At 34.2% G+C, this 15,546-nt stretch overlaps 1 long non-coding RNA gene across 1 annotated transcript; it reads left to right on the plus strand.

Moving 5' to 3' along the window:
- Positions 1-4,905: 4,905 nt before the first annotated feature.
- Positions 4,906-7,827, plus strand: LOC115292957. Its single transcript, XR_003909261.1, has 2 exons — positions 4,906-5,191; positions 7,568-7,827. It is a non-coding gene; the product is annotated as an uncharacterized LOC115292957 (long non-coding RNA).
- Positions 7,828-15,546: the final 7,719 nt, after the last annotated feature.

Here is a 15,546-nt window from a genome sequence, read left to right on the forward strand (position 1 = left end):
CATAGCTTTCTTAAATCAGATCTCTGGATTCAGATTGCCCCGGTTAGAACCCTAGCTTTGCCAATTACTGACTGTGGTGATAGGAAAGTAATTAAATACCTTCTAAGGCTCATTTTCTTCTCTAAATAAAAAATCATACAAATTAAAGCAAAAATATGAAAATCGACCTAGCAAGGTGTGTCAGTATCTTCTAAGATACTTACAAGTTCTTATAAGAACTTAAGGCTATAAAGTATCTTTAGGTACTCTATATCAGGGTTTGAAGTTTTCACTAAACTGCTTGTTGTAGCTTCCATGTACATTAAAACAATACCAACCACTAAAACTAGAGAACAAGAGTTTCAGAACAATGGGAGGAGATGCTTATACCTTTTGAGGCATTCCTAAGTATGTTACCATGTTTTCTTTCTATTAGAACAAGCCCAGCCTCAGGCTTCATGCTGGGCATGGAGCCTGCTTAAGATTCTCTCTCTCTATGTCTCTCTCTGCACTTCTCCCCCTTCTCGCAAAAGAATAAATAAATAAATTGTATGTTTTGAAAAATTAACTTCCTTCAGAGATGAATGCATGAAAATGTTCAAATATGGATTTTCTATGAGAGAAAAGCATAGGAAAAAATAAGGGAGTGCAGGTTGTTGGGAAATAATACATAGGAGATTCTCCTAATGTTTAGAACAATTTCTCAGCAATGATTCTTGCAAGGGGAACCTCCATTTACAAGGGCTCTTCATTCTATGTGTGGGAACTTTGTCTGGAGGAACACTTCTACCTTCTAGCTATGCCTCTCAGTCCTGGAGGTAAATACCATGTTTTGATTCATTTTCTTGATTGGGTGGAGGAAATTTATTGAAAGCAGCAAGCATTCATGCATCATTCGTGTTCTTGTTGTATTGCTCTTCTCTCCTCATCAGTAGAGTGGACAAAATGCACCAACCCTGAAGATAGCCACTTCTGGTGAGGTAGCCGGCTATCCAGAATGGGACTGGGGACAATGAGTAGGAGCAGTTTGCAAACACTTTGGCCACAGATCTAAATATCTCAAGATTAGTTTTTCTGAACCAAAGCTAAAATTTTGATTTTATATTAATGTTTCTGTACCTTTTTTCTCAGATTAGTCCAGAGTTGAGAAGTGAAGAAAGGAATATTGTTGTTAAATATGTTTATGAACTAGGATCGAAAAATTACACCAAGATAACTGCTTGACATGAAATACAGTGCCTGAGATCTAAAGTAAGATTAGTGGAGCAAACTTTTTGTTATGAAAATTAGAATGCAAGAAACAATTTAGAATAACATGGAGGTTATATAAAATTAAATTTATAAATATAAACAAAAATGGAATACATAGTGAAAAATGGAAATATAATTGCTACCTACTATAATATTATAAATATTTTGGTTCATAAGATTATTTAGAAAACATTAATTTCTTTTGGTTTTATTTAAATTCCAGCTAGGTAATGCATTTCTTTTCCATTTCTTAAAACAAAAATTTTATGAAATGGTGGGAGAAAACCTTGTAAATGTACATAAATATCTAGCTGCATATTTTTTAAAACAAGGAAAAGCAAAACAATACAAAACATCAAAACAATTTCTATGTTTGCCAACACTAGCAAACTTAAATTAATGAAAAACATGGAGAAAAAAACAGAGTAATATGAATCAATTAACCTAAGATTTCTTTGTTGTATGAATAAACTGTAGTTACAACCACAACAAAATTTTTAAATTTTAGAGTAAAAACGTTGTCCCCAATTCTATAATTCTGAAATAAAGTTGTCTTTAATATCACCTCAGATAATCTCAGACATCCAGTCTCAGATATCCTCAGAAAATCTCAGATAGAATCTAAATAATAATGACTTAACTTAGGACCCTTTACGGAAAGCAGAAGATGTGAATTCTTGTAAACATAATTCTTCAGGTAGTGTCTTCAGGGAGTGGGTAGAGAAGCTGGACAGAGCGGCCAGACAACTAAGCAAGAATAAGACTTCAGCTATCGAAAACTTAAGTTTGGCTTTTGGGGGCATCTTCAACATTAATTACACCATAAAGTTGGACCTGCTGTGTGTTTACACCCCTGCATCTGTAAGACAGACATTGGATGGGTAGGTGTCCTGGGAGGAGTGACAGCATAACTTCCTGGATGAGACACCTCTCCTTACTTGAGGACCGCTCTCTGATGTACTCAGCTGACAGCGATTAACAGTCAACAATCAAAGCAGACAGGAAATAAGTGCAACACGTCAGTTAAGGGGCTAGATAAGGTCAGGGTATCCTTATAATCCCTTCTTCACAACACATAGATTAACTTGTTTATCAAAAACACAGTGATAGAAAAATTCTGTGAAAAGTATTACAAAGAACATTAGTGTAGCCAACTAGAATATCTGTGGCTTCAGTTGACCCCAAAGATAATATCTAATATGCCGACCCCATATTCTCCTGGAATCTACATCCCCTTTCCATGCACCTATCACTTCTGCAGAAATCACTGTAGAGGCACTTGTTGGCGGTGTCCGTGGTGGGGTATCTCTGAAGAGTCTGAGCACCTGATAACCAAAGGGCCCTGTAAGTCCCTGTCTTACAGGTAAAATGTTCACAGTTAAATGTGTCGTAGAAATACTAAAAGCTATCCTGCCGAGTCACCTGGGCCTGCCAGCCTATTGGGAGGCTACTCATAAATTCCAAAAAGATTAAAATATAAAGCTAATTCAAAAGAAGTCATAAATTAAAATAGAAGCTTATAGATTGAAGTATATACTTGAAGGTCAAAATAATATTATATAAAAATAATAGCTTTCAATTTATAACCTAGATCAAAAGTGCCATTTTATATTCATGCATTTTTGAAAAAAAAAGTTGGAAAGAGGAAAGGAAAAAAATATCTACTGGATCTTTTGTTTTTAACTGGGGTAGGAACTGGGAGACTAGAGTGTATCAGGGATATAGCTTGACATTTCAAATACAGTAACTGAATTTGTTTTTAACTAGATGTAAACAGTGGGAGAGTTCTAACCAGAGCAACAGATTTATAAAACACTATTAAAAAAAGAAAAGTGTTATAACAAATTTACTTCACACTAGAAAACTGTAGAAATTTTTGAGTCATCATAAGAAGATGAAAGAAATAAGTTAAATATTACAAATCTGCCAAAGAGGTCGAGCCCAAACATACCAAAAGTTTAAAGCCAAGGCACTTCGAACACATAAATTTGTGTTTCTTTCTATAAGGCAACTCACCAAGGTGAAAAAAAAAGAAAGAATTATGAAAAGTTACTTCAAAGTAAGCAAAAATGAAGCAGAGACGGGCATTAGGAACATTAAAATGAACCAAACTCAAGGCATGAAGGATGAACGACAGCAAAGATGGTAAATTTATACCAATAAGAAGTTCAAAAGTAAATAAAGCTACAGTTATCCACTTGTGACCACGAGTTCAGTATACATAACGTGTAAAACAAACCTTACTTGAAGGAAAAAAAAAGTTACATTTATCACTGATGAATCAAGAATTCAAAATAAATTCAGGGTATAGAAAGTATTAACAAGGGTATTGTCCTGGTTATAAACTATGAGTTTCCATATTAAAAATATCTGGAAATAAGAACCATTGCACAGATTTTAACAGCATGTCATCTTTGTCTAAAAGCTATTTTAAATCAATAAGGCCTATCAATTGATGTTTTAGAATTGATAAATGCCATATTTAGTGAATATATTTATTACTTGAGAAAGTGTTTTGGCCTCTGTGGCAGGGCAAAATCTAGGTGGCTGAAAGAAAATGGAAGTTTATGTATTTCCTCATAAAATATTCTGAGCATAAAATGTTTGGGGCTGAGAGTGTGTTACCATGATAGTGAGGGATCTGACTCATTCTATTCTGTTGCTCTACTTCTCTTAAAATGCAATTTCCTCCTGAATAAAATGGTTTTCTTGCTCACATTTAATTTTGCATTAACTTAAAAATTAGTGGGAAACATTGAAGAGGAGGGATGTATATTTATGTACAAACAAAACTTTAAGAATAAATTTTATAGGAAAATTTTAAAATTCATATTTTTAAAATATTTTAAAAATTATTTATTGTTATTTTTGAGAGAGGGGGATAGAGAGTGAGCAGGGGGGAGGCAGAGAAAAAGAGAGAGAAAATCCCAAGCAGGTTCCACACTGTCACCACAGAGCCAAATGCAGGGTTTAAACCTACACACTCTGAGATCATGACTTGAGCCAAAACCGAGTTGGACGCTTAACCAACTGAGCCACCCAGGCACTCCTTACAATTTATATTTTAAATATATAAATACTGACTTAATTGAAGAACATGTAGAATAGTTTTGTAAAGGAGTTTCAAAAGTATTTACTCATTTGAAAAAACTTTCTCTGTTGGCTATTTGTATGTCCTCTTTGGAGAAATGTCAATTCAAAAGCTCAGCTTATTTAAAAAAAAAATCAGCCTATTAATTTTCTTTGCTCTTAAATTGTAGGAGTTCCCTATATATTCTGAAATTCACGTCTTATCAGACACATGGTTTGCGGATACTTGCTCCCATTCTAGAAATTGCCTATTCACTCTGTTGATTGTGTCTTTTATGGAACAGAATCTTTTTAGTTTGAAGTAGTCCCACTTGTCTATTTTCACTTCTGTTACCCATGCTTTTGGTGTCATATTCATGGAATCTCTATGTCAGTAATCACCAGGGAAATGCAAGTCAAAACCACAATGTGATAGCACCTCTCATCTGTCAAAATGGCTAGTACCAGCAAAACCAAAGGCACACACTGGCAAGCTTGGAACGCTTGAATACTATTGGAAGGAAGGCAACATTGCGCAGTTGCTATGGATAACAGTATAAAGGTTCCGCAAAACATGAATAATAGAACCGCCATGTGATCAAGCATCTTCCCTTAGGTTTTATTCAAAATAATTGAAATCAGGCTCTCAAAGAGATATTAACACTTCCATGTTCAGCATTATTCACAAAAGTCAAGATATGGAAACAACCTAAATGTCGACTGACACAGAAACGGATAAAGAAAATGTGGTGTATACATCCAATGGAGTGATATTCAACCTTACAAAGGAAGGAATCCTGTCATATGCAACATGGATGAATCTTGAGGACGATGCTAATAGAGAAAGAACAGTCAGACAGAGATAAATATCACATGATCGCATTTATATGAGGTATTTAAAATAGTCAAATTCTTAGAATCTTCAGGTAGAATGCATGGTGGTTCTCAGAGGCTTTGGGAAGGGGGCCTGGGATTATTACAAAACAATAGGCGTGAGGTTTTAATTAACCAAGATGAATAAGTTCTAGAGAGCTGCTGGACAAAACTGTACATGTGGTTAACAATAGTGTATTGTACACTTAAATTTGATAAGAGGCAGATCAGAAGTATTCTTACCAAAATAAAAATTTTTAAATGTAAAGCATTATTCAGTGGAACAGAAATGGAATCTTCATTCAATTCTGATAACTGTTTATAAGCTCCCGTTTTCTTTTAGAGGTGGGAGAAAGTATTATTGTGGCAAGTGGTAACCCAAATATTTTTCATTTAAAACAATCACAAACAAACATCAGTTTATATCCTTCATGTTATAACTTTGGGGCCAAATGTTAATATGAAATGAGAACTTTGTTGGATTTTAGAGAAGTAACATAGTCCATATATTTTCTGAAATGTCCATGAAGCTCTCAGGCAGTGGACCATAATCAAACACATTCATGATTCTTCCATAAAATCTGTGACAATTCATATGTAGCTAAATCAGTAACAACGTGAAGTCACTTCGTTGTCATCAAATGAGTTTGAGGGCAATTTGAGTATTGGAACCCTGAACACAGACTTCTGAATCTGGATCAAGTCTGTCAGTGTTTCTTCATTTCCTTTTATTCTCTGCTGGGTTCCAATAAATTCCTGGGAACCTCACCCTCCTTCCAACTTTGGGGAATGATTGGGTGACTATCCTCTTTTCTCTCCAGTTGGGTCTCTACTGCAAAAAAAATTTGATATTGTGTGAGAACTTGATTTTATTTAAGGAAAATAAAATGGAAAGTGCTTTCCAATCTCAGGTACCTGCTATTTAATCTTCTTATGGTTTGAAACTGCCCACACATTTCTGCATGTAAACACAAGCTTTTTCCGATATAACAACAGTGATTTTTTTTAGATTAACTATTTAACATGCATTTAAAAATTCAAAATACAGTAAAACCTTGGATTGCAAGTAACTTGTTTGACAAGTGTTCCTCAAGACAATCAAACATTTCTAATAAATTTTAACTTAATAAATAAGCGATGGCTTATAAGATGCTTTTATGCAAGTTAATTTAGTTTACAGAATTTAAGTAAGTTCCAAGAATCACATAATTATTAAACATGTTTTGGTATTTCTTTCCTATACTATTTAATGTTTTTAAACATTTTCTGTATCATCTACCATTCGTGTTTTCTATATCATAGGGACTTTACATACTCAGGCTTAATTTCAACCAAACCCTGAGTTGCTTCAAATTCTATACTCTTTTATATTCCATATATGTTCCTTGTTACTACGAGAAAGAACAACCCTTATTAAGAAAGATATTGTTCCTAATTTTTCTACACCATGCTTTTTATTTTATTTACTTAAACATTTTTTTTACATTTATTTATTTTTGAGAGACAGAGCACAAGTGGGGGAGGGGCAGAGAGAGAAGGAGACACAGAATCCAAAGCAGGTCCCAGGCTCTGAGCTGTCAGCACAGAGCCCGATGCGGGGCTCGAACTATGAGATAATAAACCTGAGCCCAAGTCAGATGCTAAACCGACAGAGCCACCCAGGTGCCCCACTATGATTTTTAAATGTTGCACTTTTTTTGGGTTAGTCTCCCTGATTAAATGTTTAAATAATGTCTTCTTTAACAAATACCAGGACAATGTCAATCATGTTTACCAGTATTTACTGGCTCTTAAGCCATGCAGTACTTCTAAGTAATAATTTTTAAAGTAACAATTATTTTTTAAAATATATTTGTTGCATAAACTACTGTGACTCCTTTTCATTAATAAGCAGTAACATGAATTAATAATAATAATAATAATAATAATAATAACAATAATATCCCATCTAACCCAAATGCTTTTCTGAATTCAACGGAAGGGGTGGAAAGAGTAGAGAAAAATTACCTGATTCCTCAGCTAATCTCCATTTTTCCAAATACAAACAACAATGGCTTAGAATGTTTTCCTTTAAAAACAACAGCTGCAGGGCGCCTGGGTGGCTCAATTGGTGAAGCCTTGGGCTTCAGCTCAGGTCAGATCTCACGCTCATGGGTTCGAGCCCCGCATCAGGCTCTGTGCTGACAGCTCAGAGCCTGGAGCCTGCTTCCGGTTCTATGTCTCCTCTCTCTGCCTCTCTCCCTCTCATGCTCTGTGTCTCTCTGTATCAAAAATAAAACATTAAAAAAATTTTAAAAACAACAGCTGCAACTTTATTGCTTTCCATGAATTAAATGCACGTCTTGTAATAAGATATGATGCTAATTTTTAAAAATTATTTCATATTTTCATGCAGACATTAATACAAATATGAATTTTTTGGTTTTCTTGTCAATTCAACAAGCTGCTCTTATACTTCTGAGGGGAAAATCAGAAAAAGCACCGCATCTATTAAAGTCAAGACAGGAGCAAAACAGAGGACAAAGAAAGGTTCTTAAAACTGCCTCAATCCTACGCCATGATATTCCTGGGTCCTGTACAGAACAGCCTGTATTAGATGTATGAACCTTTTTCGGTAGATATCAACCAGAACATTAAAGACTATGACACAAAGACTGTCTTAGCAAGATATTTGTTTCAAGTGGGATTTTGAACAAAACTGGGGAAAATATCTGAATCTTTCCAAGTGTTTCTCTTCCCTGAGCCATCACATCCTCTTTGTCTCTGCTGAGACTTCTTAAAATTATTCTAAGAAGGTATCTTTGACACTGCCCCTGACCCTGATCGCCACTCGGTTTCCACCTTTTCTCCCTTGAAAGCTGAAAAAAGGGGAGGGCTGTCAGGATGAGCAGGAACTATGATTTCAGGTTTCTTAAGTTTTAATTTGCAGAGATAAGAATCTTCATATTTGCTGAACTGCCAAGCTGTTCAAGATTGGGCTTTGTTAGCAAAGTAACAGGTTAATTTTCAGAAACTGGAAAACAATTGACTGCTCTTTTTGTGTGCAGAGAACTTAAATGAGCTCCTACTGAGAGCCCCATTTTCCTGTTTTTATTTAGAATTCCTATAGGGTTAAGCCAATTATAAATTAGGACTACTCATTAAAGAAGCAATAAAATCTCATTTTTCTCTGTGGCAAGCTACTTTAGTGATTGTCAAAAAATATTTCTGAATGACGCTAAACTGTATCAAATTTTTTAAAATGTTTTACACAACTACAGGAAAGATGGAACTACTGGTATTTGTATTAAAATAATTGAAGTAAAAGGAAGAGAAACTGATTTTTTTTTGTTTAGTCTGATATTTTATAACAAGACAGAGATAGTGAAACTTTTTCCTTAGATCATCACATTTTAGATATAATGAAACCCAGGGAAGTTCAGTTAAGCACAATTAAATGATATCCACAAGCAATGTGGCATAATAGTTGAGCAGATGGTCGCTGGAGTTTGATTCTGGATTAAAATACTAATTCACCTACATCCTAGCTGGGTGATCTTAGACAAATTAAAATTTTAAAGAGTAATTAAACTAAAAAATCAACCATCTATAAAATTTTAGCTACACTATTATGCCCAAAGACATTGATATCAAAACTGCAGCATGTAAACAAGAATATTCATCATTAAAATATTTAATCTCATAATCAGTTCAATATCATTAAAAAGGTATTTAGAATAGTCTATATTTATTAGAAGCAGAGAAAGAATGGGAAAATAAACTATTGACACCATGTTTTTGTTTAAAAAATAAATTTGTTTTTAAGAGGAAAACTAAGAAAATACATTTAAAGCATACTATTCATGACTTGGGAATAATATATAAAAATAAAAATTTATGAAATTGTATAAATATAAAAATCAGATCATGAGGATGGAGCCCTAATGAATGAGATTAGTGTCCTTATAAGACACATGGGAAAGATTTTCTCTTTCTCTTTCCAACTGCCGTCTTGGAAAACACGAAAGCAAATAATCTGGGGAGCCTGGTTGGCTTAGTCTGTTGAGCATCTGACTTTGGCTCAGATCATGATCTCACAGTTCGTGAGTTCTATCCCCACATAGGAATGTGCTGTCAGCTAGAAGCCTGGAGTCTGCCTCAGATTCTCTTTCTTATTCTCTCTCTGCCTCTCTCCCACTCTGTCTCTCAAAAGTAAATAAATGTAAAAAAAAAAAAATTAAGACAGCAAATAATCTGAAAGCCAGGAAGAGGACTTTCACCAGAAGCTTATCATTATGGTATCCTGAGCTTGGACTTCTTAGCTTCCAGAACTCTGAGAGGTAAATTCCTGTTTAAGGCAGACAGTGTATGGTATTTTATTGCCAGCATCATAATAAATGCTAGGTCAATGGGATGATTGCTGGTTAAGACCATATTCTGGAGGCAGTCTACCTGGGTTTCAGTCTTGGTTCTGCTGCTTATTGATTTTTGGTTTGGTTTCTGGTTATTGTTTTCTTGTTATTGATTTTGATTATTTGTTTCCTAGTTCATGTTTTATATATCTTAGCCTGTGAAAAATCTCAGAGCACAAATCAATGAAGTTTCTTCCACAAATTTGTGTTTCCTTTTACCAGAGGAAGGAGAAAATTCTAGATCCAGGACCATCTTGGACCCTTCTTTCTCCTTAATCCAGAAGAAAGATCTTTGTTTGCTTCTGGTTTAAAATTGATTGACTGATATTTGTACTTCCCCTCAGGGAAAGTCCTCCCCTTTTATTCTTCTTGCTTAGTCTTCATATCTTATCTACCCAAACACATATACTCACACACACACACACACACACACACACACACACACACACACACACACTTTACACAAGGTATTTTTTAAACCATGAAAACTAGCCTCTCACAGTGTCAAAATTCTAACTGCTTTACCTGTTAAGTTAATGTTAACTTATTTTATTGTAATATTAAAAGCTGAAATAGTTTAAATATAGAAATCATCATATTTTCTTATAAAGGTTTTATAGCCATAAACAGTATTTTTACATCCATCCTTAAAATTTTCTTTAGTAAAAGTTTAGAAGAAGCAATTACTTACATTTTGTAGTGATTTTCAAATTGTAATGACTGAATTAATTAGGACAAAAGCTTATGCCCTGGTAGGGGAGTGAAGTATTACGTATAATTTGGCAGGTCTTTTCTTTCAGGGAGAGATATAAAACCAAATCTAACTGCCTATAGTACTCTGGTAGAACTTTAACAAGATATGTTTTTGAAAGTTTATTCTGACAAGATTTTAGGGATTTCTGTTTGTTTTCAGTTTTGGTTCTGTTGCCCATCAGCTTGTTTTTGTTTTATTTTTTGTTTGTTTCTTAGCTCATGTGTTAAAATATATGTTACTAGAGTAATCACATTTACCAAATAATAATAATAATTTATTATTATATTTAGAAATTATTACTATCATTATTATATTTAGAAATTAATTCAGAATTTTTCTCACCCGTACATATTTTCACTGAGCTGTACTGCAGCTCTGAAAATTTGCAGTTTTTTACAGAGTTTCAGATCATGTTGGCAAACAAGAAAGGAGCATAACTGGCCTTTGAATCTGTTCTATGAGGATTGCTGGGCTATTACCCTTCCTAGGTATATTCTGTAATTCACCCAAGTTATTCATGGAAGAAAGGGCACAACAAGAGAGTGTTCCGTGACTGAAATCGAGAGGATGGTCTCCACATCAAGCCATGAGCCCCATCCCTCTGCTCAGAGGGTCACCTGTTAGGACTTATAATCAAACAGGCGGGGTCTGGGCTGGTGGCAGCTCACAGCGGTGTGTATTGAATTCAGTGTCCTCCTCCACTGGTCTGCATTAAAAAAAATTCTCAGTAGTTCTCCTTTATTGTTAAGAACAGTCTATTTCCCTTATTTTCATTAATAAACACAGAGAAGTGTGGGTATAAAATAGGCAGCTATGAAAAATAATCATGTTGAAAGAATTAAAAAGCTTTTAAATGCCTGTTTAATGCTTGCCAAGTTCCTTTATCTTATGTGAAATTTGGTAAAGGCAAATATTCAAAGTAAAGATGAATGTGGGGGTGAGATTACACTCAAATAATCAGGCATTAATTACATGAAGTCACAGATCCCATTTTTATTTCAAATTCTTTTATTCCTCAAAGGATACAAGAATTAGTATAAAATTATAAATTCAGCAATGATTGCTGTGGCAAATATGTAGGCCATTAAGATCATGTCTCATTTTCCTCAATTATTTTTATTTACATTTCTTCTATTCTTCACTTCTCTGGGAAGAATGCCATATACGGAATGCTCATTTATTGACTTCACCTTCTTAAAGTAGGCACATGAATATGAGTAAATCAGCTTTTGATGAGATGTAGTGAATCTTAGAGGCATCAAGAATAACTGCATCTCTGGAGGGTAGCTCTTTTTACTCACAGGTCCTGTCCCTACGCTTTAATAAAGCATATACATATTAATATATAAATAAACTGAGTGTGGAACCTAATTATGACTCTTTCTCTCTCTCCGTCTGCACCTTTCCCCCACTCATACAGTCCCTCTCTCTAAAACAACAAAACCCCAAAATGACCATATGGTTGAATAATCTCCTTCGATAGAAAGTTGCAGTCTGGTTTTTTTTTTTTTTTTAAGCTGGTGTTTAATTGGCACACACTATTCTATTACTTTCAGGTGCACCACAAAGTGATTTGACATTTGTGTATGTCACAAAATGGTCACCACAATAAATCTAGTTACCGTCTGTCACCTGGTAAAGTCAATGCAGTATTATCGACCATATTCCCCACACAGTATGTTACATCCTTACGACTTATTTATTTTATAACTGAACGTTTGCACTTCTTAATCCCTTTTACCCATTTCATGCCCCTAAATACCCACCCCTCCAGCAAACATCAATCTCTTCCCTGCATCTATGAGTCCGAGTTTTGTGTTGTTTTCAGATTCCACACATAAGTGAAATCTTGCAATATTTATCTTTCTCTTTCAGACGTATTTCACTTAGCATAATGCCCTCTAGGTCTATCCACGTTGTCATAAATGCTAAGATTTCATTCATTTTTTGTAGTTGAATGTAATATTCCATTTTACATACATAACACATCTTCTTTTTCCATTTATTCTTTGATAGACATTTTGATTGCTTCCATATCTTGGTTACTATAAACAATGTTGCAGTGATCATAAGGGTGAATATATCTTTCTGAATTAGTGGTTTTATTCTTTGAATCGATATCCAGCAGTGGAATTACTGGATCACATGGTAGCACATTTTATGTATTTATTTTTGTTTCAAGTTTTTATTTAAACTCTAATTAGTTAACATATAGGGTAATATTGGTTTCAGGAGTAGAGTTTAGTGATTCTTCTCTTACATAGAACACCAAGTGCTCATCACCATAAGCGCCCTCCTCAGTGCCTATCACCCATTTAGACCATCTCCCCGCCAACCACCCATTCAGCTATCCCCAATTTGTTCTCTATAGTGGTTTGCCCCCCTCTCTTCTTCTCCCTGACCCTTTCCTGATGCTAAGGTGTAATATGCTAAGTGAAACAGGTCAGAGAAAAACAAGTACTATATGATTTCACTCATATATGGAATTTAAAAAGCAAAATGAATGAACGTAGTAGCTCTATTTTAAAATTTTGAGGGAACTCCGTGCTGTTTTTCACAGTGGCTACACTGGTTTACCCACCCACATTTCACAATGTGTCCCTTTTTATATATCCTTGCCAATATGTGTTATTTATTATCCTTTGGATATGAGCCATTCTGAAAGGTGTAAGATAAATATCTCATTGTGATTTTGATTTCCATTTTTCTGCTAATTAGTGATGTTGTTTTTCATATTTTCATATGCCTGTTAGCCAAGTATGTCTTCTTTGGGAAAATGTCTATTCAGGTCCTCTGCCTATTTTAATCGGATTTTGTTTGGTTATTATTAATGAGATGTATAAGTTCTTTATATATTTTGGATATTAGCCCCTTGTTGGATATATGATTTGTAAATATGTTCGTTTTGATGTTTTCCTTCAATGTATGGAAGCATTTTAATTTAATATAGTACTATTTATTTATTTTGCCTTTTCTTTTCTTTGTCTTTGGAGTAGGGCCCAAAAAATTTTTTTATAAGATCAGTGTCACAGAGTTTTATTGCTTTTCTTAGGTCTTCCATTCTAGTATTTAACCTATTTTGATTTAATTTTGGCACATGATGTAAGATAATTGTCTACTTTCATTCTTTGCATGCATCGATTCTGTTTTCTCAGAACCATTTACTAAGCAGACCGTTTTTTCCCAAACGGTTGTACACTCTGGCCTCTTAATCATGAATTAATTGCCCATACCCGCATGGATTTATTCCTGAGCTCTCTATTCTGTTCATTGATCTATGTGTCTATTTTTGTTCATTTGTTTGTTTTTGGGTTTTGCCAATACCATGCTGTTTTGATTAGTATAGCTTTGTAGTATAGTTGGAAATCAGGGCGTGTGATGCCTCCAGCTTTTTAAATTAATTTTCAAGAACTTTTTGGCTGCATGGGGTCTTTTGTTGTTTGATACATATTTCAGGATTATTTGTTCTACCATTTTAAATACATATGCCATAAAATTTTGACAGAGATTGCACTGAATTTGTAGATTCCTTTGGGTGGAATGAGTATTTAATTAATATTAATTCTTCCAATCCATGAATATGAAATATCTTTTCATATTTGTGTCCTCTTCAATTTCCTTTATCAATGTTTTATAGTTACCAGTGTACAAGTTTTTTACCTCTTTGGTTAAATTTATTCTCTGGTATTTTATTCTTTATGATGTAATTTTATATAGTATTATTTTCTTGAATTATTTTCTGATAGTTTAATCTTAGTGTATAGAAATGCAAGAGATTTTTGTGTGTTAATTTTGTATCCTGCAACATTACTGAATTCATTTACTAATTATAACAGCTTTGGGGGGAAGATTTAAGGTTTTCATTCATGTATTATCATCTGCAATTTTTCCTTTCCAATGTGTATGATTTTGATTTTTTCTATGACCCAATGGTTTTTCAGTAGTACATTCCCCATCTCTGCTTTTATACGCCCCTCCCCTCTCCCAGGAGCCAGGTTTTATGTTTTAGATTCCACTTGTTACATACGGTTTTATTGTAGTGTACCTTCAATTATTATTGTGGTTTTAATTAATTTTACTGCTTTTCTTTTTTAACAATCTTAGTAGATTTATAAGGAAGGACATTTACAAGATAATTTACACTAGCTCCCTTATTTCATAAGTACAGATAAAGAACAAAGATTCAAACTGGCCTATTTTAAAGGCTAAATGTCAAAGAATTCTATGATATGATTTTCTGAATACATTAATGAATCTCTAAATAATAAATTAGTTACTGATAAACTTACTAAAAATCATGTCAAAGAGAATGTATTAGAATCAGAGCTGAAGCTATATATTCCTTAGTGTTATTTAAAACAAAAGATATTAACAGTTTTATAAAACATCTTGCAAGTTATAATTAACAAGCCTTTTATATTGCTTGACTATTCAATAAAGGTAGCCAAGATACAAATTAGCATAAAATTGAATTTCATCTTCAACTCATTGATATGGCAGTCAATTCTTTGACTTGTGACTGCCTATGCTCATATTAGTTTGTCATTGTAACTTTAGTTTGATCTAAGAGCTATAGTCTCTTTTCAAGTGTCCCTAATGGGTTCTATCCATTTTACAAGGAGGATATTGGGAGAGAATAATTTGTTCAAATATTCATAGTAGGTGTCTAACACTGAGGAAACATCTCAGTAAAAATGTTGCTTAAACCAGCAACCATCAGAGGAAACTTCCAGCCACAATGTTTCTTTTCTATCGAGGGAAAACAAACAAAATAGTCTGTTGGATCTATTATCAACCCTTTCTAATTGTATTTTATTTATTTCATTTGTTCATAAAGAATATTGAAAAATTATATGTTAAGTTGGTAAATTTGCAAGGGTTTTCTCAACCTTAAAAATGATATTTCTTAATTAAATGACCCGGCCCGCAGGTCCATCAATGCAGGTCCTGAGGGAGGGAGTGAGAATTGGGGGGCAGAGGGCACAGAGAATGGAGCCAAGACAAAGTTTCTGATCAAGCCTCAGTTTATCGAGAAAACACAAGCATCTTATAAAGAGCAGAAAGCACAGGTCAGTTGCTAAGAAACAGGGTCACGTGAAGGGGCTAGGGTAAAGAAAAAACAAAAGCTGCAGTTTTAGCACAGCGTCTGAGGAGCCGATAAGAAAGTCCAGCCAAGCTGTCTCCGGCCTTGAGCTGGGAGTGATAACACTGTCCAGCCCTGCAGGTGGC

This window comes from Suricata suricatta, chromosome 5 (assembly GCF_006229205.1).
Source record: "Suricata suricatta isolate VVHF042 chromosome 5, meerkat_22Aug2017_6uvM2_HiC, whole genome shotgun sequence".
NCBI classification, from domain to species: Eukaryota; Metazoa; Chordata; class Mammalia; order Carnivora; family Herpestidae; genus Suricata; species Suricata suricatta.